We start from the raw sequence: 27,924 nt of genomic DNA on the forward strand, positions 1-27,924 counted from the left end.
TTTCATTAGTAATGCTGCTGCTTTATTACAAGCTTCTTTCGGTCATGGTGCCATTCTCACGTAAACCTGTAGATGTTACATTTGGTGCGTCTACTTACATTTATAAAAGTTATACATACTTGCATATAGTTGGAATAGATGCCCATACTGCATCAGTGAATAAACAGCCGACTACCTATTTGTTGCTAGATCGTTACAACCACGAAAGTTCTGTTTGTACCAAATATTTTTGTGAATTACACTTGACAGCTGGACTGATAATTTATTGTCGTTGATACTTTATGTTATGTTTTCAGTGTATTGTTAGTCAGTGATGCTGGCTGTGCTTCAATGGTTTTAAAATATTTTTATTAGCTGTACCTAAGGTTATTTTCTGTTTACTATGTTTTTTTCTCTGTTCTCGTTTCACAAAATGCCAATGAAATTTTCTACATTTTTCTAAATGTTTGAGCTCAATTTGTTCTTCAAGAATATCATTTGGATGATGATTTCTACTTCTTCCAAGATGTTCACGGCATGTTCCCTGGCACCCAGTGTAGGACTTGTAATGCATTTTCAATATGTTGTGTTTTGTGGTTTAGATTTTTGAGATATATGTGAAATCTTGATTGATGGATGTCACAATTTCTTAGGGTTCTTTGAATCTAATCCTAAAATTTTGTCCTGTTTGACCAACACAGAATTTTGTGCAGTCATTACTTATTCTGGAGTTGAATGAAATCGGAATTTTTGGTTTTTCCAGACTGAACTTTCATTTTTTGTTGTTGTTTGTTCAGAAAGTTAGTTTTTGGTTGTTCTGTTTAAGATTTGGTTTATTTTATTCAATATTTGCCCCAAGTATATCATCAGTATGTAAGCTGTCATTTTTTTAGTTTAGTGTTCTCTTATTAATTCTGAATTCAACCAAAAAATTTAACACAACCTAATTGAATGGTGATAGGAAATGGTTATTGCTTTCACAATTGCAGACATTTTTATCAACACAATGGAAGCCACTACTCGATAAAATTATATATTACCGAAGATATGTAGATGACACTTTGGTAATAGTAGAAGGAAATAATGAAGACATACAGAAATTCATCAAGAACTCAAAAACTCGCATCCAAAAATAAAATTTACAAATGAAACAAAGCCAAACAAATCCATAAACTTTCTTCATCTTAAAATAACAATGAATTTGAAACTTACAGAAAACCAACTACTACAGACAGCATAATCAATGGAAGTTCTTGTTAGCCAAAATCAGAACAGTATGCCTATAGGTACTTAATAAAGAGCACATTTCAATTTAAGGTAAGGAAATTTTACTGGTCAGCACAACAAGATACCCAAAGGTTATCAAATCTATTGTTATAGCCTCATTTGTTATTGCTACATGGCAGGCGTCAGGTAGATGCACACACTGATGCTTGCACACAGCAGGAAGAGGCAAAATGATTGCTGGAAAGCTTGGTCTTCCCAGAGGTGGTTGGTTGTGACACAATTAACAGATGGGTGTAGAGTGACCCGTGAACTGAGGTCCCTACTGCGCAAAATTCTATACCAGTCAAACAGGATGAAATTTTAGCATTATATTCAAAGGACACACAAGAAATTGCAACAAAAAACAATCAAGCTTTTACCTGCATCATAGAAACTCAATGATCAATAGAATAATCAGTTAAGCACTGCAACATCAAGCAATATATAATGCTCTAGTACCAGACAGACAGTCGATAGTTAACTGACTGATGGAGTATGGGCACCTATTCAAACTAGATACAAGTACGTATCCAAACTGACCTTTATGTAGAACTTCTATAAACATAAGTAGACTCAAAGAACATCTATAAGCTAACTTGAGAATGACACTACAGGAGAAACAAGCTTGTAGTAAAGAAGAAGCATCATTAATTAACCTATTTGATGCTTACATGGAATTGTCGAAATTTCATATTATAATGTATTCTATGCTGTAGGGCCAGGTTAAAAGAAGATAGCCCATGGATTTGTTTGTTCACAGTAACAGCATTACAATGCACAAAAAATACTGTAGATGACACTAGAATGAAGATATATATTATGATCTGCTTTCTGAGTAGATTCAAATAATATATTACTACTTTCAGCATGCATATCAGACTATGACCATGGCAGCAACATTAGAGTTAGTCAAAAATTCCATAAATCAACTACATGATTTCATCAAAACAGAAAGTCAGAATTTATTTACAGGCTACATATGGACATTTTTTCATAGAGGGGAGGAGGGGGGGTCGAGTATGACTCTGTGCTGGCCATTTACAGAATACTAACTAGCTCATTGGTTTCCAGTGTAATAAAAATGACTTCTGAAGCACACTAATGCGCCCCCTAGAAGTCAATAATAAAAAGTTTTCCTGACTGCTCAACAATATTGTGGTCCAGAATTTTAGACAATAAAGATGCTGTTGTCCTAATAATTGCTCTTCTTTATTGCAAGCAGAAAAAAAGGTGGATAAAAATTGGTCCGAGAAGCATCAAAGTTCACTCACGAAGACTTACTGAGAGAACTGACATTTAAGGGAAAAACAGACAATCAAATTTGGGTGCCTGTATGTACTTTTGCTACAGAAGGAGCAAGAGCTCGCAAGCTAGTATAAACACTCTTTTCTCTTTATTACAATATTACTCGTGCCAACCATCAGTCAGCAACAGGTGAGTTATTGCCTTTATTTTACTTATTATTTCAGAAATTTCTTAATTCGAACTGTTTATAAATTAGAATTTTTGCAGCCAAGGTCACATGTTGAAATATTTAATTTCGGCAGAGTCTAGCTGTCATCTTTGGATCGTCTGGAAATAATATTACTGCACATGTGTAACACGATCATGACAGCTAGACTCTGTTGAAACCTGTCATGGAGGAAATAAAAATATTTCAACATGCAATCTAGGTTGTGAGAATTCTTATTTATAACCAAATATCAGAACGCCCCAAGCAACATGGATAACTTGTATCAAATTGTTTAGCCTTCAATATACTGCCCACCTCTTCTGCCACTTCTGAAAGAGACGCAGTGAGGGCTTTTCTTTGTTGCGCTCTTCAAAATCACTTAAAGAGGCTATGCTGCCAATGTTCCATTATCAAAACAACGTACCTTACAATTCCTTATGGCAATAGGTTGAGAAGTAGTCACAAGACACCAGGTCTTGACTGATAGACGGATATGGTACCACAGAACCGGCTTTTCTGGTAAAAAACAATATTACAATTTCAGAAACATTAGACTTGGCATTATCCTGATGACATGTAGAAAGTGTGGGTGTATTCTAGTTGGAGAGGGAAGTCGAAGTGAATAGAAAGCTGCTTGATGACAGTGCACTCTCTCAATTATTTTCCAACAGTTCATTGGAGTAACTGAAGATCATATCTAGTAGGCACTGGAAGACGGTCATTAGTGCGCATAGTGCGCAGACCTCTGCAGCAAAGCATTGTTGTGAAGATGTGCAGCTGCAATGTCTGGCACAGCATAGGAATGGTGCAACCTTGTGTAGTAAACATTCCCAGCAGGTTGCTGAGTTTCATCAAGAGCTGGTGTAGTGGACTGGCATGGCCAGGTTGGGTGTTAGGAGCATAGGTATTCAGGTAAGCAATTGCAGTATTCAGTGAGCACACACTCAAAACATGTGCAAATGCTCTTTTAAAAGAGTTCAAACACTTCCAATTTATATCTCTGGAATGTGCACAAGTTGTCTGATAGTGACACATGAATCACTGCAATAATGGTGGCCACAGTATTGAATGCGATCTCTCTAAAGGCTGTAGCAGGAGTGCCTCCGCCTCCGCCTCCTCCTCCTCCTCCTCCTCCTCCTCCTCCTCCTCCTCCTCACAATTCACAACTTTCCCAGCCTTCTTGGAATGTCTTATGCCAACAAAAACAGACTCAACAATGCAGAGGTCCTCCAAAAGCCGTATTCAATTTGTCACAGTGTGCAGAAACATTCATTTTGTTAGAAACACAAAAATTTATCGCAGAACACTGTCTCAAAACTCAAGACTTGGTGAAATTATAAAGGTGGACTCTAGTGAGGCATTCAGCAACTTAACAAACTTGATAGATATTGTCACAGAAGAAGTTTAGTAGCTCCGTGCTGTAGTGGTTATGTTACTAAACTGTTGCATGGACAGTCGTGAGTTCAAAACTACCTGGACTGTGCAATTTTAATTTCTATATTCGGTTCGAGTACATTCTAGAAGTATCTTCAAATGTCAAGAATCATTGTACTGGAATGTTCTGTAGCTGTATACTCTATGTGTTCTGGTCGGAGGTAGTTCGCTCCGCGCTCTTGTATGTGCAGGTGCTGAATAAACCCTCTTTAAGTTTAGTGTTCGTCATTCATCTAATTACACCTTCTTCTACATGACAATATGACGCCTACTACTACTTTGCTTCTGAATTACTATCACAATTTTACACGTACATTTGTACTCTGTAAGATGACTGATAGGGCCTGGTAAGGACTGTATCAGTTTGCTGCCCCTCCCCATACATCTCCCACCAAAGAATTCTCTTTTTTCATTCATTTGTTAATGACACAGAAGAAATAACATTCTCTGAGCTTCTTGAATTTCTTCAGTCTGTTATATCATGATTAAACATGCTTGGCTCTACTTCGATTATACAGCCCAAAACTTTAGTGCTGATGATCTCTGCCTAACATACAATGCCTCACAAAGTGTTCTGCCATTGGAGTTGATTGAATTTATTGCATTTAGGAGACGAGCCAAAGACCGAACAGTATTCTCTCCTACCCATCTATATTGCCAAATAGCTAAAATGGCCACTCTGTCCAAGTTGCAAATTGCCTATCTAATAGCTTCCAGGGCAATCAAACATTTGTTTTCAGTATTTCATATACCCAAACTGCATTCTTCCAGTATTTGAAAAAGAGGAAGAATTAGTGATATAATTAATTTCAAACCTTTCTGAAACTTTCTCACTAATACACCCTCCCCCCTACCCACATACCCACACAAATAAAATAATGAAAAGAAAAAAAGTTTACTGCTTGTTACTTTTTTGCTGTTCATGCAATAAAACTTGAGCATCGATGAAATTTTATGTGAACATTTGCACATTTCCCCAGAGAACAATGGTAAATTTTTAACATTTGTTAAAAAAATAGTCACTTGTTAGACTCCATTTGTGACTGCGCAGAGCAAGCATTATTTTCTGGCAACTTTGAGCTAGTCTTTCTCAAGCAATATTTTGTTTAAAGAAATGAAATTTGGTCATCTAGTACAAGTTCATGCATTCTGTTATCAATAATAATGAAAGGAATTTTGCAAGAAATATTCAGCCAGAAAAGTTTAGGCAAAATCACCCAAAAAATATGAAGTTCAGCTTTTTATATCTCAGGGACTAAAGGTATGACAAAAGTGAAACTTTGCAAGATTCTTAAATACAAAGTTTCACTTATATACTGCTTTCCTATAGTGAATAAATTAAGTGCAAAGTTGACTATTGAGTAAAGAGGTTAAAAATGCAAAATTTTCAACATGATTTTGCGAACAACTATTTTCTATGAAACTCTCCACTCTGAGTTTATTAGAAAGACCATGGTTTTAACTGCAAAACAAAATGAGTTTGATTATCCAATGTGGGCTAACAATGCTAAATAATTTGAATCAAAGTTGGATGTGAAAATTGTGGCAAAAAAAAAAAGTACAAATTTAGGATTCTTGTATCTTGCCCATGAACCATAGGCCTTGCCGTAGGTGGGGAGGCTTGCGTGCCTCAGCGACACAGATACGTACCATAGGTGCAACCACAACGGATGGGTATCTCTTGACAGGCCAGACAAACGTATGGTTCCTGAAGAGGGGCAGCAACCTTTTCAGTAGTTGCAGGGGCAACAGTCTGGATGATTGACTGATCTGGCCTTTTAACTTTAACCAAAACAGCCTTGCTGTGCTGGTACTGCGAACGGCTGAAAGCAAGGGGGAAACTACGGCCATAATTTTTCCCAAGGGCATGCAGCTTTACTGTATGGATAAATGATGATGGCGTTCTCTTGGGTAAAATATTCCGGAGGTAAAATAGTCCCCCATTCGGATCTCCGGGCGGGGACTACTCAACAGGACGTCGTTATCAGGAGAAAGAAAACTGGCGTTCTACGGATCGGAGCATGGAATGTCAGATCCCTTAATCGGGCAGGTAGGTTAGAAAATTTAAAAAGGGAAATGGATAGGTTAAAGTTAGATATAGTGGGAATTAGAGAAGTTCGGTGGCGGGAGGAACAAGACTTTTGGTCAGGTGAATACAGGGTTATAAATACAAAATCAAATAGGGGTAATGCAGGAGTGGGCTTAATAATGAATAAAAAAATAGGAGTTCGGGTAAGCTACTACAAACAACATAGTGAACACATTATTGTGGCCAAGATAGACACGAGGCCCACACCTACAACAGTAGTACAAGTCTATATGCCAACTAGCTCTGCAGATGACGAAGAAATTGAAGAAATGTATGATGAGATAAAAGAAATTATTCAGGTAGTGAAGGGAGACGAAAATTTAATAGTCATGGGTGACTGGAATTCGATAGTAGGAGAAGGAAGAGAAGGAAACGTAGTAGGTGAATATGGATTGGGGGTAAGAAATGAGAGAGGAAGCCGCCTCGTAGAATTTTGCACAGAGCACAACTTAATAATAGCTAACACTTGGTTCAAGAATCATAAAAGCAGATTGTATACATGGAAGAAGCCTGGAGATATTGGAAGGTGTCAGATAGATTACATAATGGTAAGACAGAGATTTAGGAACCAGGTTTTAAATTGTAAGACATTGCCAGGGGCAGATGTGGACTCTGACCACAATCTATTGGTTATGAACTGTAGATTAAAACTGAAGAAACTGCAAAAAGGTGGGAATTTGAGGAGATGGGACCTGGATAAACTGAAGGAACCAGAGGTTGTAGAGAGTTTAAGGAAGAGCATAAAGGAACAATTGACAAGAATGGGGGAAAGAAATACAGTAGAAGAAGAATGGATAGCTTTGAGGGATGAAGTGGTGAAGGCAGCAGAGGATCAAGTAGGTAAAAAGACGATCTCAAAAATGAGGACAAATGTAAGGATGTAGAGGCTTACCTCACTAGGGGTAAGATAGATACTGCCTACACGAAAATTTAAGAGACCTTTAGAGAAAAGAAAACCACTTGTATGAATATCAAGGGCTCAGATGGAAACTCAGTTCTAAGCAAAGAAGGGAAAGCAGAAAGGTGGAAGGAGTATATGGAGGGACTATACAAGGGGGATGTTCTTGAGGACAATATTATGGAAATGGAAGAGGATGCAGGGAATATGAAATGGGAGATATGATACTGCGTGAAGAATTTGATAGAGCACTGAAAGACCTAAGTCAAAACAAGGCCCCGGGAGTAGACAACATTCCATTAAAAATACTGACAGCCTTGGGAGAGCCATTCCTGACAAAACTCTACCATTTGGTGAGCAAAATATATGAGACAGGCGAAATACCCTCAGACTTCAAAAAGAATATAATAATTCCAATCACAAAGAAAGCAGGTATTGACAGATGTGAAAATTACCGAACTATCAGTTTAATAAGTCACGGCTGCAAAATACTAACGCGAATCATTTACAGACGTTTGGAAAAACTGGTAGAAGCTGACATCGGGGAAGATCAGTTTGGATTCCATAGAAATGTTGGAACACGTGAAGCAATACTGACCTTACGACTTATCTCAGAAGAAAGATTAAGGAAAGGCAAACCTACATTTCTAGCATTTGTAGACTTAGAGAAAGCTTTTGACAATGTTGACTGGAATACTCTCTTTCAAATTCTAAAGGTGGCAGGGGTAAAATACAGGGAGCGAAAGGCTATTTACAATTTGTACAGAAACCAGATGGCAGTTATAAGTGTCGAGGGGCATGAAAGGGAAGCAGTGGTTGGGAAAAGAGTGAGACAGGGTTGTAGCCTGTCCCCGATGTTATTCAATCTGTATATTGAGCAAGCAGTAAAGGAAACAAAAGAAAAATACGGAGTAGGTATTAAAATCCATGGAGAAGAAATAAAAACTTTGAGGTTCGCCGATGACATTGTAATTCTGTCGGAGACAGCAAAGGACTTGGAAGAGCAGTTGAACGGAATGGACAGCGTCTTGAAGGGAGGATATAAAATGAACATCAACAAAAGCAAAACGAGGATAATGGAATGTAGTCGAATTAAGTCGGGCGATGTTGACGGAATTAGATTAGGAAATGAGACACTCAAAGTAGTAAAGGAGTTTTGCTATTTGGGGAGCAAAGTAACTGATGATGGTCGAAGTAGAGAGGATATAAAATGTAGACTGGTAATGGCAAGGAAAGCGTTTCTGAAGAAGAGAAGTTTGTTAACATCGAGTATAGATTTAAGTGTCAGGAAGTCGTTTCTGAAAGTATTTGCATGGAGTGTAGTCATGTATGGAAGTGAAACATGGACAATAAATAGTTTGGACAAGAAGAGAATAGAAGCTTTTGAAATGTGGTGCTACAGAAGAATGTTGAAGATTAGGTGGGTAGATCACGTAACTAATGAGGAGGTATTGAATAGGATTGGGGAGAAGAGAAGTTTGTGGCCCAACTTGACTAGAAGAAGGGATCGGTTGGTAGGACATGTCCTGAGGCATCAAGGGATCACAAATTTAGCATTGGAGGGCAGCGTGGAGGGTAAAAACAGTAGAGGGAGACCAAGAGATGAATACACTAAGCAGGTTCAGAAAGATGTAGGTTGCAGTAGGTACTGGGAGATGAAGGAGCTTGCACAGGATAGATTGGCATGGAGAGCTGCATCAAACCAGTCTCAGGACTGAAGACCACAACAACAACAACAACAACAACAACAACGTGGAGTAAATGCAAGCTGAATGTGAAACTTAATGTGCAATAGCTCAGTAGCACAGGGATGTGAAATACAAAATTTCATTCACTTCTAATTTTCCAATAATTTACAAATTCATCAAAAAGGTTACAATTTTTCTGAAAAATTGAAAATTGGGTATATTTGACACTTTCATTAGAAATATCATTTTCTATTACAGCTTCAAAACCAATATCATTCAAAACAAGTTGTTTTAACTAAACATATATAAAGTTAAGACTTTATTCGCAGCATGATTTTTGCAGCTACCTTGCTTCAATTTGTGCAGCATTGTTAGCCCACAGTTTCGAGGAGGGAGCTTAGAGCACAGTGTTTTGAATGAGACTGATTTTGAAGCTTTAACAGAAAATGGTATTTCTACCAGAAGTGTCAAATATACCTATTTTCAATTCAATTCAATAGGGATCTTTTTGATACTCTGTAGGTTATTTGAAACTAGTGGGTGAATGGAATTTTGTATTCCACATCTTTGTGCTATTGAGCTACTGTGTATGAAGTTTCATGTTTCGTATGCATTTACTCTGCGAGATATAAGAATCTGAACTTTACATTTTTTTCGTACCACGGTTTTCACATCCAACTTTGATTCAAATTATCTAGCATTGTCAGCCAGCATTGTACAATCAAACACATTTTGTTTTGGTGTTAAAACCATGGTATTTCTAATGAGCCCAGTTTGGATCATTTTACAGAACACAGGTTTTTGCAAAATTATGTCAAATGTATTACACTTTTTGACTTTTTACAAAATCTTTCACTTTGCACTTAATTTATTCAGCATAGGAAAGTGGTACATAAATGAAACTTTGTACTTCAGAACACAGAGCTTACTATATGCCAAATTTCATGTTTATCATATATTAAGTCCTTGAGATATAAAAAGCCAGAATTACTCAAAGTCACCAGAAATTTCTCACTCGCTCTGCACAGTCACGCATGGAGACAAACAAGTGACAGTACCTCGGCCACAAACGTTAAAACTTTACGAATGTTCATTGGGGACATGTGCAGATTTTCACATAAAATTTCTTCAAAATCTGTGATGGCTGAGCAGGAAAATGTTCAGATTAGGAAATCGGGCACAGAATGAGTCGGGCAGTATCCACAAATACCACTGAATATACCTGCAAAATTATATCATTGCTGAAGTCTATATCACGGCCAGTGGCAGTCATGGTGTCTATCTACCACTCATAGGTTGGTAAAATGGGACATGCATAGCCTGTGGGATGATACTTATACATAACCAATGAGAGGCTTTCTTACTTCTCATTTGTTATGTAAAAGAGGCTACGCATTTCTAGTGGTGAAAATGAAATCCTTTTCTTCGCTGTTGTCATAAATATTTGATTGTTCCTTTTTTCAAGTATTTCATGAACTGGCACAAACATACCAATGGGATGATACTTTCACGTAACCAACGAGAGACAAGAAAAGAGGCACCGAATTTCTAGGGGCAAATTTGTAACCACTGTCTTCTTCATTGTTGTCACAAATACCTGACTGGTCCTTTTCAAGTATGTCATGAATTACAAGGTGGTTGTTAGGTTGAAATATGATGGGCTGGTGGTGAGCTGGTGAAGGCAACAAATAAGAAAGCTAAAATATGTGCTGTGGTGACAGACTAATCAGCAGCTTGCCCCGAGGTCTAGGTTAGGTTTTAATGTAACACTTTCAGTCGCAAAAATTCAATTAGTACTCTTTGTTGTCACATGTATTTGTTTTTTCCCCCAAATACGTCATGAATTACAATGTTACGGTTATGTTTGGATCCAACACTACAGGTCAAAGTTGATTAATAATCTTTGTTGTGAAAATATTTGCATGTTTCCTCCAAATGTGTTATGATTTCAAAGGTATAGTATACTGATGTGAAAGTGTGACAATATTACTCCATCTCATATTTCAAACATGTCATCTGTCTTCTACTTTCTCACTGGCTGCATAGAACCAACAGCTGACATCATGTTTCCTTTGCATCATACTTTACAGAGTGGTGAAAACATTGCTGCACAAAATATGTAAGTATGCCACTGGCCCTGATCTTGACTTTTTTCTTATATCATAGTATGACACATAGTTCAGAAAATGCATGAAAAACTAGCCTCTCTTAAAACTGAAACATAAATTATATGGTGGTGGTAATGATGTGGTATCTGGGGCAGTCAACATCTCCCACCATAAGAAGAAACTGTGTGATAGTGGGCAATGTCCTACGTGCAGTCTAGTGAGCAGCATTTACTTACATTGGTATGGTAGCATTAAGTCCACCGTGCCTGCATGGTCGATTAGAGTGACTACAATTTGTTGTCTTCCACTTCCAACTATTTGGTTTTCCATTGATGCATGATTATTCTATCACACAATGAGCTGATGGTTTACAAGAGGACAACACAATCCCTACACACTTCTTTGGCTGCTTTGTCAGCTATGTCGTTTCAAGGTATCCAGCATAAAACCACTGACTTGCCTTACTGTTTAATCTGGTGTAAGGTGTTATCAATAATCTGAATCAACTAGACTACCCGAAAAATGCACCAGACTTAATGTAACACACCGAGTCAGTCAGATCAGACAAGAAACTTTGTAAAGTCATGCGTTTGAATGTACTTTAGAACTCTCATAATGCCATAAAACTCCACACCATAACTTGTGAAGTGTTCTGGAAGGTGTAGGGCAACAACCTAACAGGAAAAACAGCTAAACAACTGAGTGTATTCCCTTAGTGGGAGCAATTCATTTAAACAGCGATAAAACTGTGGTACGTGCTTAATATCGCATAACACAGATTTGTGAAAACGTAATTTGCGACATGTTTTCTCGTACTGCATCAAACTTAAAATCATTTTGGGTCCCTGCAGATGACAAGGCAGCAACTTGTTTCATCCCCAGCTGTGTATTCAGAGGTCTGACATATCCAGATCCACAACCTGTATCCTGCATGGCTTGATTGCACGAGGCTGATTTCTGAACAGCCGCTCAAAGTTGGGGGGCTGCTGCACTAAATGCTAATGACTGAAGCAATACTAAGATTTTCAGGGCCTACTGTACCAGGAGGATGCAGCATCAAATCCGGAGCGGTGCCTCATCAGCCTCTGAACTGGGCTGGTCCAACGGGCTCCAGGTGATATCCAAATTCCCAATTCCCTCATAGTGGACAGAGTCTAATATCTTGAGGCAGGAATTATGAATTGATCCATAAACCATGCTGCCATAATCTAATTGTGACCTGACAAATGCCCTATACAATTGCAGGAGGTGGGACTTTTCAGCTCCCCACATCTTTCCGTGTAGGCATTTAAAAATATTCAATGATTTAGTGCTCTTTGTTTGCAGGTCTTTTAGATGTGGGAACCTGGTTATTTTTGTGGCACATTGTCCTCAAAATTTAAAATATTGTCCCCCCTAATGAACTTTGGTGGCTTCAAACTTCAATAAGCATGGTTAAAGTTGTCTGAAATAGTCTTCTCTGACAAGAACCTAAAACCACTTTTATTACACCGAGCTTACAGCCTCCTGTAGGTTAGCGGTAATTGCCTCATTGTCATTGTAAAATTAGAGGAAGAGTAAAAGACTGCGAAGTCATCCTCAAATGAAGAGTATTTAGCAGGGCTCCTAACTGTGGGGGAGAAGTGATTGACTATGACTGTATAACACTGACTACAATGATGCCTTGGGGGGACCCCCTCAACACAGCGGTCAGACAAGATATCACCAATGCTATATCAAACTTCCTTGAGAAAGGATTGGATAAGAAGCAGCCAATGTCTGTGTAGCTCCATTCATGAAGCTAGAGAATCATGCTGTAACCTTCAATGGTGCCCTAGACTCTTTCAAGGTCTAAAAACAACCAAATGGTTTTGGTGTAAGAATGACTCCGAGAGCGGTCAAGTTGACCTTGAGATCTGAGAAGCCATATGAAGTGGTAGTGGTGGACCACATGGTCAAGAGAGTTACTGTACTGCTGGTAAGGGCCTGGATTCTTGTCTGGTTTCCATAATGGAATTAATATTTCCGTCTTCCAAGAGGCAAGGTATGGTCCATCAAAACCAATCTGACTGAAACAAAATCAGGGTTGCCGCAAGTTTCCCAAAGCGAAATTCCCTGATTTACATACAAGTTTTAGCATTTTTCCCTGACAAAATTTGAGATCTCAAGGATAAGTAAAGACATAAGTTGACGAAAAAAAGTAAGGACTTCTGTATTTCTCCCCCGTGTGAGTAAAAATCTTAAGTACTAACATTAAAATATTTTGAAATGAACTGTTTTTAGATAGAGAAAACAAGCCAAATGATATGTGTGTTTCATTAAGACCACTGTTGTTATTTTATTTCAACAAAACAAAACACGTTTAATATGCATTTCCTTGGAGCCACGAGACAGATTTAAAATACCTTCACTGATTTCAGAAAGAAGTAGGCTTCTTGAAAGAAGTATATAAGGCAGGAGAGAGTTGTGTAAACCAACACTACAGGTGACCACCAATAAAATCTTAGTTCTACCACTTTCATTACTGTCAGTTATTACCCACTGTGCTATGTCTATTATTTTACAGGTATTGCGTGGTTTTTCTTTCAAGAAATATATGAGTACATAGCGTACAAACTGCCAGCGACTTCTGCAATTTTCTTCTTCTTATCATCCATACTTTCTTATGCAAAAATTATTTTTGAATGCCAAAATGTACTAGAATAAATAAAATGTCTATAGGACACAACACTGTACTTGCCGTGAGAGAGTCGCAATTCCTGAAATCCATCACTCATGACCTCTGGCCTGCCAGGAAGCACCGCAGTCCTGGGTCCTTGGATAGACCATGAAAATCTGCCATGTTATGCCACACACAAACAGAACCAGCCTGTGGGCAGATCTGTGAGAGACTAGATCTGACGGGCTGTGCTTGCACATCAGTGGGAAACTATGAGCTTCAGATCAGCAGGCCCGATCCGTTAGTGTGTGTGAAGATTTTATGGGCACCTAATGGCACGGTCATCAGCGCCCTTACACTTATCAAATGAAACGAATGTGGAGATAAACTAAAACTGTTATACACTATGTGATCAAAATTATCTGGACACCCCCAAAAACACACATTTTTCATATTAGATGCATTGTGCTGCCACCTATTGCCAGGTACTCCATATCAGTGACCTCAGTAGTCATTAGACATCGTGAGTAGCAGAATGGGATGCTCCGTGGAACTCACGGACTTTAAATGTGGTCAGGTGATTGGGTGTCACTTGTGTCATATGTCTGTATATGAGAGTTTCACACCCCTAAACATTCCTAAGTCCACTGTTTCTGATGTGATAGTGAAGTGGGAACGTTAAGGGACACATACAGCACAAAAGCGTACAGGCCAACCTCACCTGTTGACTGACAAAGAGACCGCTGACAGTTGAAGAGGGTTGTAATGTGTAATAGGCAGACATCTGTCCAGACCATCACACAAGAATTCCAAACTGCATCAGGATCCACTGCAAGTACTATGACAGTTAGGTGGGAGGTGAGAGAACTTGGATTTCATGGCCGAGTGTCTGCTCATAAGCCACACCTCACGCTGGCAAATGTGAAATGACACCTCGCTTGGTGTAAGGAGCGTAAAAACTGAGCAACTGAACAGTAAAAAAATGTTGTTGGAGTGATGAATCACAGTACACAGTGTTGCAATCTGATGGCAAGGTACGGGTATGGCAGATGCCCGCTGAACGTCATCTGCCAGCGTGTGTAGTGCCAACAGCAAAATTCGGAGGTGGTGGTGTTATGGTGTGGTCGCGTTTTTCATGGAGGGGGCTTGCACCCCTTGTTGTTTTGCGTGGCACTATCACAGCACAGGCCTAAATTGATGTTATAAGCACCTTCTTGCTTCCCACTGTTGAAGAGCAATTTGGGGATGGTGACTGCAGCTTTCAAAACTATCGAGCACCTGTTAATAATGCACGGCCTGTGGTGGAGTGGTTACACAACACTAACGCCCCTGTAATGGACTGGCCTGCACAGAGTCCTGACCTCAATCCTATAGAACACCTTTGGGATCTTTTGGAACACTGACTTTGTGTCAGGCCTCACCAACCGACATGGATACCTCTCCTCGGTACAGCACTCTGTGAAGAATGGGCTGCTATTCCTAAGAAACCTTCCAGCACCTGCCTGAATGTACAGCTGCAAGAGTGGAAGCTGCCATCAAGGCTAAGGGTGGGCCAACACTGTATTGAATTCCAGCATTACCGATGGAGGGCGCCATGAACTTTTAAGTCATTTTCAACCAGGTGTGCAGATACTTCTGATTACCTAGTATTTATTCTTGTGCCTGAAATTACCATACAGTCACTCTATATCACATGCAGTAAAACCAATTAGGAGAGAAAGTAGCTACATGTGAAATTAAAACACAGAAAACAAAACAGAAGAGCTAAAAGAAAAGACAGAGAATTATGACTGGCTTATCACTTACAAAAAACTTGGGTGAGCCAATCATCCTGTTGACACATTAAAAATATCTCCCTAAAATGTTGGATAATTCACAAAACTTTAAAAATTTAGCCATATAATTTAAAATAGAGGGCAGATCTGTCGGTAAACCCACTGCAGTCTGCAGGTCAAAAAATAAAAAAAACAGTCCAATAAAATGTGGCGCATGATCTGCACACCACAAGCACCAATGAGAGTCCTCTCACCAGAATAAGAACCCATGTGTTATGGGGTGTGGCATATGCAAAGACGAGTAAGAAGGACCTCATCCCATCAACTTGACTGGAAGGAAGTACACCACAGCCGAGTTGTGGCCTTTACTACAAGGAGCTTGTTGTCAGTCACTTCCAGCCACTCATCTTCCCATTGATGCCTGAACTTGTATCTCAGCAGCGAGGTGATAGCATGCAGGGCGATGGCACACTGAAATACCAGAGGATCATGACAAGCTTGATTTGCCATTTAGTTCCCTGCAATTCCCTTGTGCCCAGGTACCCAGCAGAAAGACACCTCCTTCCGCTATCGTAGCTGGAGGAGGGCATCCTGGATGACTTTATCTGCTGGGTACAAATGTTGGAGAGAGTAAGGGGCACTCAGAAAATCTGAACAAACAATAAATTTGGCACTGCAAGAACGTCTTTTCTGCTCCAGTGCCTCCATGATTGCATATAACTCTGCGTCGAAGATAGTAAATTCTTGAGGCAATTTTACCTTCAGGACACGATCTGTGAAAACGACAGAGCAACCAATGGCATCCCTGTGCTTAGACACATCCTTAAAGACAGCTATATAGTTGTGGTGTGCATATAAAATGTCTGCACATATTGAATTAAAAACAGAAGCAGGATTGCAATCTCTCCTGTACTGCACTAAATCTAAAATGACACTGGGCCTCTGTAGTAACCAGGACAGCAGACGATTAAAACCCTGGATTTGGGGTTGTACTTTCTCCACACCGAGTGACTACAGCACACGCTGCACGTGGATCCCAAATGGCAGTGTTGCTCATTGGTTGAGAAAAAGGCATTCCAAAGACAGATGAGTAACAGTACGACGTGAGGACGAAGTCAGAGCTGCAAGGATCTTACATGCCTGATGCACCATGAGGAGCTGCCACCGGATGTTAAGTGGCAGTTCCCTGGCCTCGGCACAGAAGCTGAGTGTGGGACTGTTCCTATAAGCACCTGTGGCCAGCCTGTGGAGGACAGCGTCCATGATCTTAAAATATGAAGGCCTCGCTGATCCATACACCGTGCATCCATAGTCCAGCCACAAATGTACGAAAGCCCTATAAAACTGGAGCAGACGTGCCTTGTCCACTCCTCAAGACCTGTCGCTAAGGCACTTTAAGATATTCAGTGCCTTGAGGGTTCTTGCTTTTAGGTCTCTCAGGTGCGGCAACCACGACAATTTTGAGTCTCTGAAATATAGGATAATGTCTCCTATATGCAAGTCAGGCAAATTAAAAAAAACCTATGAGAACGATTAAAATGAACACACACACACACCCACACACACCCACACACACACACACACACACACACACACACACACACACACTCTTATCCACAGGAAACTGAAAACTCTATCTTTGCAGCACCCTCCTCTAACCTCCACACTAGGTTCCACCTGATGGCTTGCTGTTTCAACACTGGAGGAGGAACAGAAAACAGCAAAATCGTCCACAAGTAAGGAGCACTGTACAGGACTCCTTACCATAGACATGAAACCATTTATGACTGTGGCAAATAGGGTAACACTTAGAACACTGTCCTGAGGGACACCATTCTCCTGCTCAAAACTATCTGACAGCAAGGCACCAACTCGGGTCCAATTGAACTGTTGAGACAGGAAAGACCGTATGAAGATGCGGCGGTGGCCACGAAAGCCACACTGATGTAGCTGTGCAAGAATACAGTGTCTCCAAGCAATATCATACACCTTACTGATGTCGAAGAATATACTAATACAGTCATGGTTGTGTAGGAAAGACTGTTGAACAGGCACCTCTAGCAGGGTCAGCCTGTTGACAGTGGACCGAAATTTCTGGAATCCACATTGAAAGTGGCAAAGGTGTCCTCTGGTCTTTAACAACCAGATCAGATGAAAGTTAACCATTCACTCCAGGGTCTTTCCTATGCAGCTTTTTAAGGCAATACCCCTGTAACCAGTGGGAGATGTAAGGTTCCTTCCCAGTTTCAGGAGAGGTATCAGTACCGCCTCCCTCCACGAGTTGGGGTAGTTGCCTGTCTGCCATATAAGATTATAACATTTGGGGAGGATTTCCTCTGATGCCATTGGCAAGTGTTGAAGCATGTGGTACCGGATTTGGTAGTGACCAGGTGCAGTATCAGGAGACTCAGGAAGTGCTGATTCAAGGTTCCACATGGAGAAAGGAAAGTTGTAGGCCTCAGAACAGTTGGATCTGAAGTTTAACTTGCCCTTCTCTACAGCTACACAGTAATGACAAAATGCCAGATCCCTGCTAGCATCGACTGTTGTTTTTGCAAAATGTTCAGCCAGAGTCTGAGTGATGTCTCTGGGCATCTTTTGGAGAGACCCCTGTTTCAGCACCGCTATTGGTAAGCTACTGTGTTTATTGGAAATCCTCCTGATGGCTTCTCATACTTTTGTAGAACAAGTGGAACAGTTAATGGAGTCCAGGAATGCTTGCCATGATTGCTTTTTGCTCTCCTTAGCGACGCATTGCACCTTGGCTCTTGTGACTCGAAAGGAAGTGAGGTTGTCTGCTGTTGGGCAGCATTTAAACCATTGAAGAGCTGCTTGTCTGGCCCGGATGGGTGGACGGAACTCTTCTGTCCACCAAGGTACAAGTTGTCTCCTAAGAGAACTGAAAGACTATGGTACAGAGAGGTCAGCAGTATGATTGATCACGTGCATGATGTGGTCCACCCATTCCTGTATGCTGTCACTGTGTTCAAACACAGTCAACTGGCTGAACAGCACCCTGTTGGCCCTTCCAATCATCCCTGTTGGTGGCTTCTGTTCCACTAATGTACCATCCAATAGGTGAATGTGGAGTTGGAATTGGTCACTGGAATGAAGATCTTCAACAAGCTCCCAGTGAATAGTCGGCGAGGGCTGGACAGCAGAGAGGTAGGTTGATGGCTGTGAATGACCCAGCAGCAGCAGCAGCAGCAGCAGCAGCAGCAGCACAGAAATGAGTTGGAGTACAAGCTCTTGAGATGTCAGGAGGCTCTCCAAAACATGACCTCAAGGGCAAGTAGAAGTTGAACCGCACTGGACATGATGGGCACTAAAGTCTCCCAGGGAGAAACGGTCGAGGCAGCTGTTCCATAAGATCTGTGAGAGCCTTAGAGTCTACTGCATCCAGCAGAAGTAAATACAGAAAGCAAACTGTAAGCCTCTTAAGCCTCTGATGTGCATGAATTTCAACTGCTACTGCTTGGAGGTCAGTAGCCAGGAAAAGAGCAGAAAAGTGGTGGGCATTAGTGACAAAGACTGCGAGCCTTCCCTTGGCTCTTTCCCCCGATAGGTCATCCTTTCGGTATAGAATATAGCTCCATAGCACAGGGATGTCTTTATCTTTAAAATCTGTTTCTTGTAAACAGAAGCACAAGGGGTGTGACTGTACTCTAGGAGTTTCAGTTCCTCCACATGAGTGCTGAACCCATTCAAGTTCCACTGTAGTATGGGAGCCATGTCATAAGTGCAGTTTTAATTTGCCCCTACCTTTGCGCCAGGCAGGTGAAGCACTGGTAGAGCAAGTCTGAATGGAGGGGCTGCCTGGATCCAAGGCATCTAACTCCATGGTGTTCTCCTCATCAATCAGAAGTATCAGAATGATGTCTGACAGTGCCTGGGACAGCTTGTGACCTGAAAGTCGGGATTCATTCCCTGCACCCGGTCCTGATGAGGATGAGGTGTAAGGAGGCATTGAGAGGCACTCTGCTTTATGTGTGCCTTCTGGATGCTCACTGCGGAATTGTTGTTGGTCTTTCCTGTTGCAGCTGCCTGGATTGCTCTGCCCTTCCTCTTTTTTCCTTGGCATGCACATGTGCAGGTATAGGTGCTTGAGGTGGATACAGGCATGCTAGGCACCATCTATGTTGAAGCGTCCACTTTGGGAATAGGTTTCTGCAACAAGGAAGAAAATGAGATGGCAAAGACAGGGTGTTTCGTTGCCCTACATTCTTTTTTGTCTTTGACGTGGGGGAATCCACTTCATCACTTATTTCCTATATTTTGCATTCCTCAGCAAAAAAAGGGCAGTCGCAGCTCCAGACTGGATGGTTCCCAGAGCAGTTGACACAGATCGCTGGGGATGGGCAGTCAGCCCCATGTCATGAGCTGCTTTTCCACACTTCCTGCAGATCACTTCACTTCCACTACTCATGGTTGTATGACTGAAATGCTGACATTTATAGCACCGCATAAAGTTTGGTATCTAAGGCCGAACATTAAGTTGAAGGAACCCTGCCATAACATGTTCAGGCAGTGTCAGAGAATTTAATGTGACAATGAAAGTGGCAGTCTTTTCACTGTCTCCATTAGTCCTTCAAATTTGTTGCTCCATATCGATTATCCCCTGGGATGCCCATTCTTGTTTCAGTTCTTTTATGTCCATGTCCATGATATCTCAGCTCATGACAACGTCCTTACAGGAGTTAAGAGAGATATGCATCTCAACGATGATATCATATTCACCCAGTTTCTGCAATTTCTTAAGAAGTTACACCTGCTTTGATCTGTTAGTTTCGACCAACAATGAGCAATTACACAGTCATTTTATATAGATTTTAAAGTGCCATCAAGGTCTTCCAAACCCTTAAGGATATAAAAGGAGGAAACTTTTTTGTATGTCCCCTCCTTCCTTTATCACCAAAAACACGTTGTTATTCATGACTGCATGAGCGCTGTTACTGTAGTCCTAAGTAGTCCTATTATCAGGAGGAATAGCCTCTCTTGTTCTCTTGGGTTAATGGGTGTGAACACTCTCAGGCGGTACCCTTCCTGCTGGGAGGAGATGATTTTAAGGGTTCCATCTCAGTCCCATGACCAGCTAGGAAAATAAGGGTCCACTCAGACAGAGCCCCGCAAGCCTAAGTAAGCCTTATATAACTGAGGTATGGTAGGTTCCTCACAGGCTGCCCACTAATGATTGTTCCACCTCAACAGCCACGCATTCAATCAGCGTGTCGCACGCCCTGAGATAGAGGTTTTTTTTTAATAGAGATTTATTCCATCCTCGCGATCCGGGCGGTTAAGCTAAGATCCCTGTTCCCTGGGAGAAACAACATTCTACTGTCGCGCCGCAATGTGGTCGCTGAAGCATGGCCAGAGCTTACGGTGACAGGGAACTGGCAGCAAGACGATCACACACTCGCAACAAAATTTTCGGCCACAGCCTTGGTCAGAAAATGAGAGCCCCCCCCCCCCCCCCCACACACACACTCCACCACTCAGACACAGCTCATGCACACACGACTGCTGTCTCCAGCTGCTGTGTCATCAGATCTTAACAAATCACTCCTAACACCTCCCTGCCTCTTGTTGGCAGCTGCTAGGCTAGTGGCAAGAAGTGGTGGCAGCACTGACTGCAAGCTGAGGGGAGCAGTAGGAAGGAAAGTATCAGTAAGAATGAGGGATTAGGAAGCAGTGCTTGTACTCAGCTGCACCAAGCCAGCGACGATGCATGACGTCTTGGTAAACAAGACTAAGACAAAAACTAGGTTTTCCAGTTTTTTCTTCTTCTTCTTCTTCTTCTTCTTCAAATTAACCTGATATTTCCCTTACATGTTTGAAATTCCCGAATTTCCCTGTTTTCTAGAACTTGTGGCAACCCTGAAAATAAGAGGCACGTTTTTGACTCCAGGGCACAAGATGACGGAGCTGGCATAATGAATTTGATATACTCCTGTGGTGTAGGAGCTAGAATATTCAGAATAGGATTCTATTGAGGCACAGTTAGTTGGTTTTAAGTGAGATGTATAAGAAATGATTGTTACTTAACAGTACAGCTATTGATCTTGCCAAAGCTTCTGTATCATAAACACATGGTATTGCTAAAAAGAGCATTGGCTGGGTCTTGATGAAACAGCAGCTTGCCGAGTGACATTTACTGATTGATTAACTATTTTCTTTAAGTCCGTTATCTGGATACAATAAAAGACCAAACGTTTTACTTGAGTTAGTATATATGAATATGACATGCAATCTATACTACTATATAAAGACAAATTTTAGTTTAACACTGTTATCAAAAATGTCCGAAAGTTCTTGGCCGATTAATCCAAATTTTCCATGACACTCTAATACCTGTTTGGATAGATATATGTTAAATATTTTAATAAATATTTAATATGTAAAGGGAAAATATTGTTAGCAAATATCTCAAGTTCTTGACCAGTTTAGTTCAAATTTTTACTCAACAATCTTATGAACATTTGGACAGACATCGAGTACATATTTTATTGTATATGATATTTAAATACATGTCATACATACAGTGACAATGATTTTAGCAAAAATCTTGATAAGTGCTTGACCAATTTACTCTGAATTTTTACACAATGCTTTAATAATTACATCTATATGATAGCTAGGCAATTTAACTATTACACAAATTGTTTCTTTCAAATATAGTCTTTCTCCTTTTATTATAATCTTATTCGTTTGCAGATTAGAACTGTGCAAATTACTCACAGATTCAGCAGCTGGAGAGGTCTCCCTCATCTCTCATATACCAATGATATCAACCATTCTCACATTCATTTTAAGCGAATTCAGCTCCCAATCGATGTTTCATTTTCAATAACAATCAACAAGGTTCAAGGTCAGGGAGAGGGTGGAAGACGAGATGACTGCAAGGGAGGAGGAAATAAAAAGATAGATAGATAGATAGATAGATAGATAGATAGATAGATAGAGAGAGAGAGAGAGAGAGAGAGAGAGAGAATGAAATGATCATATGGCATTTATTGGCCGGGATATCCCCTTCGGGTTAGGCTGCCATATTGCAAGTCTTTTTAGTTGACGCCACTTTGGTGACTTGCATGTCAATGATGATGAAAATGATGACGAAGGACACACAACACCCAGTCCCCCGCCGAAATTGTGAAGTATTGCCAGGTTCACTAGTATTTTAATAATTTCAAATAAGGTATGATAATTAGGCATTATGCTGTTTAAGGAAAAATGCATAAAACATCTACTTAAAAAATATAAATAATTTTAAAAATTTACATAATATCTTTTGGACATCTGGTGCACAGATATACGTTCGTCCAAAATCCAGAAGGCACATGCTATTGGTCTACTGTACTATACTAAAATCGTACAGCACAAATTTTGTAATTTATAATCCTAGACTATACTACACAACACTGCAATACACTATACTCCCTTACTTTCCATCAGAACAAAACTATATATTTCTTCAGTTGTCTGGATATTTAGCCCTGACATGCTGTTGCACAACTCAGGAATCACAGTAGCCTTACTGCTGTGCCACCTAAGATTGATGAGACTGGGAGATAGCTGTCAGAATCTCTGAAGTTCATCTCCTTGCTGCATCCAGGAGGTTGCTGTAGATGGATCTTCTCCCATGGTGGGTCTTGTCATGATGATATATGGCATCTTCTTGGTCGTTTCTCACAAGCTAATATTTTGGCTGTCAGTAAATTCAGCTGTGCCAAAGCTCCTCATTCCTTATTATGTTATTGGCAGGTGTCTTGCTAAAGACTTACCTACTCTTGTCTGCAACATACTGTCTAAGGGCAAAATCTCAGATGATGTGGTCCGAGTGCCGACTGCTCCACATTCACAATTATCTAAGGTACCTTGTTGTATTTTTAGTTGTAGCTGGGTTATGAACCATCTCCCAATGTGTAGTCTACAGCTCCCTGGGTCAGGTGGAAGTACAACATTCTTGATCTTTCTTTTATGTTAAGAAGGAACTGGTAGGTTATCCTTCCTGTTTCTGCCCTGTTCCAGATTTCTTGCCATTCTCTACCAATGCATGCCTTTCTTTCTATACTTGATGTGTCTCTTGTACCTAGTTCCACTACTTTATCATATTCGTCCTTCTCGAGCCAATGTTGTGCACCTCTCTTCCTTACTGCTAGGTCCTGGGGTAGTAAGTCTACTATCACCAGCAGCACCTATTGGTGTTGTTCTGTATGTTGTACTATCACGCCTGTTAGACACATGCTTGCAGAAGAGCCTTTGCTCTTTACCTTTCTGGCTATGTCAGTCCATATGACTGACCCATAGCCCATAACCGTGATTAAGATTATATTGTGGTACATTCTTATACCACTTAAAGAGGCAGCTGACAGCTTCTTTGGCCAACTGATGTTATTTTGTTCAGGATTTTAATGCCTCTCTGACAAAGAATTCCAACAAGTGCAAAAGTTTTTATTTTCGTCAGTATTTCTCTCTAATTATGAACTTATTTTCTGTTTGCAGGAAGGTCATTTATTCTAAACTGTTGTGTGGGCTGTGATCTTTAATTTATTTTTTGCGTATCAATTGCTAGGTGTTTTAAGAACTTCCCCACTAATTTCTTCTAATTTAGCCTTTGTGTTTGCAGATACTACAATTAGCAGATCATCTGCACTGGCTATGTGGCCTATAGTGAGACATACTTTATAGCTAATTCAATAAAGGTTCTTTGCCAACATCCCACAATTCTGGAATACAAACAGAGCCCCATGGGCAGCCTTTGCTGATATTTTTCACAATTTTCTCTCTGAGACATTACAGTTTTGCCTGCCTGTCTGTGGGTAATCTTTTAACCTGTTACAGAAACATCTGTGGCAGCCATTTGCTTCAGTCTTTTGAATATAACAGGTTACCATAAGTTACTGGATGATCCACCTATGACAGCCATTAAGCCTATACAATACTTGCCCCCTGAGTGTTCACAATATGCACTGCACGATTTACGACATTTTTAATGTATTTTGCTTTCCTGAAACTGTACTGCAGGGGGCTCTTACCAATTACCAGTCTATGATTCCTTAGACAGTGGCATAGAAGCTTTTCCCTGTAGTCTGACTTGGGCACTTACCCAACAAATTGGCCCATAAGATTTAAGTTCTCCTGGGCTTTTATCTTCACGTTTTTTAATAGTGAATGACAGCATATCTAATGCATAGATGCCAACCTTAACAAGAAGCTGTCAGTTATCAGATGGAAAATATGGGTGGAATATGGGGGACCTCCACCCGCAAAAATATTAAAAATTAGAAGCCTCATTTTCAACTTTAAATGCTATATTTCAAGACATTGTCCCACCCTAAATAATGCCAGGAATAAAAATGACTTTAAATGAAAAAATCATGTTAAATGTAAAAGGCTACAAACTAGTTTAGTAAACATCAAGGGTGCTTCAGAAACATTTCTGTAATTTTCAAATACTGCAAAAGCAACACACAGATCGTACACAAATTATTAATGAAAGTAAAAGAACCTTGACACAAAATACACTTACATTGTTAAAAAGAGGGCTGTCATCAGTGTTTTATACAAAAATATTCACAACTGTTTATATACACTGCCCCTTCTTTTTCCTGGATCTGCCCTATACGTGTATTATTAAGCGTTGCCGAGTTTTCGAGAACTTTGAGAACAGAAACAAGGTTTTAAGATACAAAATTTCATTATTCTACTGCTTTCCAGTGATTTACAATTTGGGTGCAAAGCTGATGATTTTTGTAAAAATGCCAAAAAATGGCTATTTTTAGACCACCTTTACAAAAAAGTGTCTTCTGCAAACATTTTTAAACAGTTTTAATTGCTTATACCATATTGTAAACCACCTAAAAAACTAGATCCGGTTTTGCAGTGTGCACATATAAGGCCCTAAGAAAAAGCAATAAGGTGGAGATGCATTTAAAATACACCCATATTCCAATGGCAGCCTACTCAAAGCTGATATCTCTATTAAGTTCTACTATTGTTTAGTACCCTCCAGGGAAGGTAATATCAGAGGTTCTGATGACTAGGGAGGGAGATTGAGACTGAGTCAGAACAACTGGGAAAACTTCAAAATTTAAATGTGTGTTACCAAGGCACTGAACATCTTGTTAGTAAAATTTTTACAAAACAGCTGCAAGACACATCATAAAAACTGCCTTCAAATTTTACACCACTGTCATATACTGTAAGTTTTGTCTATAAATTTGCAATGTTATGGCATGCTAGTTCAATTCCAGTTTAAAACATACCACATTCTGTGTTTGCATAGCTTGCAGTTATGTGAACTGATGAAAAATTGGGTAAATGCGTTGGTATGGTGCATTGTGGTTTAACCACTGCTGGCTTCTTTTAAAGTGAGAAATCCAGCATTACCACTGGCACAGTGCCATGCCCAATAGCTGTGCAACTCCAGCTACCAGTGGGTTCCTTTACCACAGGTTCCCAAGCCTGATAATGGTTTCTTTACACAGGATCCCATGCCCGATGATATATTTCTCCAGTTGTCAGAGGACAATGCTAGAAGGGGCCTTTTTAAGATGCTAAGTTTACATTTCCTTCCAGGTATTTGAATATGTTACAGGTTTCATTAATTTGTTGTAGAAAGTCATGAAAAAAACTTTACTGCCAGCCTGATAATGTCACTGAGGGTGCTGGAATAACTGCAGTAATACATTGTTTCAGAACCCAGTACTTGTCACTCCTTAATGTGGGTGCTGGGCCATGTGGGTGCTTAAAGTTTATTAAAGCATCCTTCTGTGGAAGTATCACATATTTCCAATCCACCAGTCTTTTTCATAATGCATGCAGCATACTGTACTGGCTGAAGGTCAGATGTTAATAAATCTCCTTCATTACTGTCCCTAGCTTTCGCAAGAAAAGATGAATCATTAGGGAAACAGCTGGCTTGCATTGTTGTTTCATCAACTGGCAAAAAATCATGATATTCTCTAGTTCCTGCTAAAGTATGCCCATGATAAAACCACTTTCCTTGTAACACTTTATTTCATTCAATTTCTTCTTTGCCGATGAAAGCAAATTTTATGTCATTAATGCTCTCACTGCAGAAGTGAAACAGATCAGTCCTCCAGCCAGGACACATTTATGAAAAAGAGTGGTGGATTGGAAAATATCCATGAAGCTTTTGCTGAGCAGAAGGATACTTTAATAAGCTTTATGTATCCACAAGGATGAGCAAGTTCATTAACTGGCCACCAAGGAGGGACAAGTGCTAAGTTCTGGAACAGTACATTATTGCTGTTATTCCAGCACCCTCAGTGACATCATCTTGGCAGTAGTACAATTTTCCTCATGATATTCGACAGCAAATAATGATACCTATAAAAAATTCAAGTACCTTGTATGAAGTGTAATCTTTGGGGCCTAAAAGAGATCACTTCTAACTTTAGAATGTCAAATCAAACACCTTTCAGCCATCTAATTTCCAAACTTATTTTAGCTGGCTACCAGTTTCAGTGATTTACTATGCCATCTTCAGACCCTGACCAACTTGTAGGAAGATTCCACTTCGGTTCTGGTCAAAACAGGGTCCAGCATTCAAATTCTAGTATCTGTAGATTTCTGCATGCTATGGTGATCACTTCAAACCACATGTCGGTCAGGGACCTGAGGGTGGCATGGTAAACTGCTGAAAATGGTAGCCATATAAACTAAGTTTGGAAATTAGATGGCTGAAAGGTGTTAGATTTGACATGCTTTAGTGAACAGCCAAGTCTTGAAACCAATCAGTTCACATCAACTGGCAACGGTCTTGCCACAGTGGATACACTGGTTCCCGTCAGATCACCGAAGTTAAGCACTGTCGGACGGGCCGGCACTTGGATGGGTGACCACCTGGGCCGCCACATGCTGTTGCCATTTTTCGGGGTGCACTCAGCCTCATGATACCAACTGAGAAGCTACTTGACCAAATAGTAGCAGCTCTGGTCAAAGAAAACCATCATAACGCCCGGGAGAGCGGTGTGCTGACCACACATCCCTTCTATCCGCATCCTCAGCTGAGGATGACATAGCAGCCCGATGGGCCAATTGTGGCCCGAAGACAGAGTGTTTTCACATCAACTACAAACTATGTAAACACAAAATATACTATACTTCAAACTGGAATTAAACTAGCACATGAACAGCATTACACAATGAAAATACACTCTCAAAATGATCTTTTACATGAATCTGTTCTTAAAAATATCAGACATACTGCTACGAACTTCCCCAAAACCTACCAAATGCGAGAATGATGTAAAAGCCATCATGCGTATCAGATCAGCATCTATCGGACATGATGGCATTACAGTCCAAATGATGAAGCTTATTACTGACTCACTACTGCCCACAATAACAGATATCTTCAACCACTCTTGAACACCAGTGTTTCCCCTCAGCCCTAGAAACAAACACTAGTTAAGCCACTACCTAAAAAGGATGTTGCCACAGCACCCTCTGATTACCGAACTATTTGCATTTTTCCCGCACTGTCCAAGGCCTTACCTAACAACAAACAATCTACTTAACAAATAATAATCAGTGCTCTGTAAATATAACAGCACAATATCTGCCTTAATAAA

At 40.3% G+C, this 27,924-nt stretch overlaps 1 protein-coding gene and 1 pseudogene across 1 annotated transcript in view; one reads left to right on the forward strand and one right to left on the reverse strand.

The window, feature by feature from the left end:
* LOC126482332 (uncharacterized) overlaps positions 1 to 27,924 on the reverse strand; it is a 652,552-nt gene that overhangs the window by 56,330 nt on the left and 568,298 nt on the right. The window lies entirely within an intron of this gene.
* On the forward strand, positions 27,101 to 27,217 carry LOC126482715 (5S ribosomal RNA; annotated as a pseudogene).

Source organism: Schistocerca serialis, chromosome 5 (assembly GCF_023864345.2).
Source record: "Schistocerca serialis cubense isolate TAMUIC-IGC-003099 chromosome 5, iqSchSeri2.2, whole genome shotgun sequence".
Lineage (NCBI taxonomy): Eukaryota > Metazoa > Arthropoda > Insecta > Orthoptera > Acrididae > Schistocerca > Schistocerca serialis.